Source organism: Branchiostoma floridae, chromosome 13, assembly GCF_000003815.2.
Source record: "Branchiostoma floridae strain S238N-H82 chromosome 13, Bfl_VNyyK, whole genome shotgun sequence".
In the NCBI taxonomy this organism is placed as follows: Eukaryota; Metazoa; Chordata; class Leptocardii; order Amphioxiformes; family Branchiostomatidae; genus Branchiostoma; species Branchiostoma floridae.
In genome coordinates this window covers 20,510,956-20,512,865 of record NC_049991.1, presented here as the reverse complement: position 1 = coordinate 20,512,865, position 1,910 = coordinate 20,510,956, and the positions used below count along the sequence as shown (strand labels likewise).

The window sequence follows — 1,910 nt, the reverse complement described above, 5'->3', positions numbered from 1 at the left end:
TACGAGGAGGCATGACCCTGACGGGAAGGGGGGAACTGTGGCATTTCCTCGTCGGCATCAGGGTCATGCCTCCTCGTAATTTAGAGCTCGCAGACTCGTCGTCCGATCGATTTTCGCCTAATGTGAGGGGGGTATAAAGACAGCATTATAATCCAGTGTGAGAGATGGCAATAATTGGGCCAATCACACTAGAACATGTCATCTGGATCTTCTTAAAGGTTGAAGAAATGGTGCTCCTTCCTTATCTGTAGCCTGGAGCTCCACTATGTTTCTAAAAGTCGAGGAACTTTTGAACTACATGGATCATTGTACCTCACTAGTATAATCCGGATGTACTATGTATGTATGTATGGATGGATGGATGGATGATAGGAAAACACGACTGAGATGCTCTTGATGAATCTCTCCGATGTCACTGACGAAAGACACCGGATGGTTTTCAGAAAAGTCTGACCATTTCCAAAATCATACTGAGTTGCTAGAGTAAACTTTTGTGGACCAACATACAGCCCCTATTGCTACTACAAGCTACGGGACTGAGTGAGTGAGGGAGTATACTTGAGTAACTGCTTTTTGGCGTGCTCTCTTGATGTTATTGCCTTCAGTTGGCTAATGTCTTTTCTGACATGCCCTGTATTTTTCCCCAGGAGTTGTTCAGTGACCTCGGACCCCTGAAGCGCGCCCGACTCATTAAGCAGGGCGTGGCGGAGGTGGTGTACGTGAAACGGGAGGACGCCATCAACGCCTACAAGAAGTACCACAACAGGGACCTCGACAGTAAGCCACGGCCCTCTTTGGCCATGTCGATTTAATTTGTCGGTTCTCGCATTTGTTAACGCAATTTATACATGTACAGTGAAACCTGCCTTGGGGGTCACCTGAGTATAGGGGCCACCTGGCCATTGCGGTCAGTTTTCGTCGGTCCCTTGGATTTTTCCCATTGACCTAAGCATTAAGAAATAGTCTATAGCGGTCACCTGTCGAATGCGGTCGCGGCCAGACGATTTTTGGTCCGACCGCTATGCCAACACTGCCGATAGCGGTCACGAGAAGTGGCCGGCCGTACTGTCTGTTGTAAATAAACGCCGCGCTAAACCCACGCGGGGCCAATTTTTTTATAATTTCTGCACTACATCAGCAAAATGTAGACTCAACTTTGACTATTTATAAAGGAAACATTGAATAAAGGAAGCATTATACAAAAGTATGTGATTTTATGCGAAGTTTTTCCACCTAAGTGTAGTTGAAGTTCACGTGGCATTTTTTCTCGTCTCAGACGCGGCACTCTACCCTTCTCTACATCGTCATTTCTGTGCAGACTGGAAAACTATATGGACAGATTTTACAAATAGACCGTCCGTTCATGTATCTGATGTTTTAGGTTCTTGAAATCTATGTCCTAGGCCTCCTTCAGTCAATATTGACCATGGTAAAATTTTAATTGATATGAGCCGTTCAGCTTCAGCTATGGCTCAACAGTCTATTATACTAGAATGACAGTCTCTGCCACATAAAGGACATCTATAGGCTGACTTAGGTCTGTTGTTTTCTCTGGATCCGCTTTGCTTCTGCCATGTGCATCACTTTGGCTTCTCTGGATTGTAGCTAACAATGTGTGGACAGGGTATTATTCCCCAGCTGGATCTGTCCAGTGCTCTGTGTCAGTATCAAGAGACTTGAAGCAATGTAAGCTAAGCTGAACTGGAAAAACCACATAACAGAGCATGATTTAGTCAGACTGACCGATCTCTTTCCTCTGTCCTCTCCAGGCCAGCCCATGAAGTTGACACTACACCTCCCCTCCAACCCCCCTCCCCCACACCCACATCTGCTGCACTGGAGCAGCTGAAGTAAGTACAACACTAACACTACACCTCCCGTCCAACCCCCCTCCCCCCACGCCTACATCT

General features: G+C 46.5%; 1 protein-coding gene across 1 annotated transcript in view; it reads left to right on the top strand.

Moving 5' to 3' along the window:
• LOC118429495 overlaps nucleotides 1-1,910 on the top strand; it is a 12,337-nt gene that overhangs the window by 9,442 nt on the left and 985 nt on the right. The gene's annotated exons all lie outside the window — the stretch shown is intronic.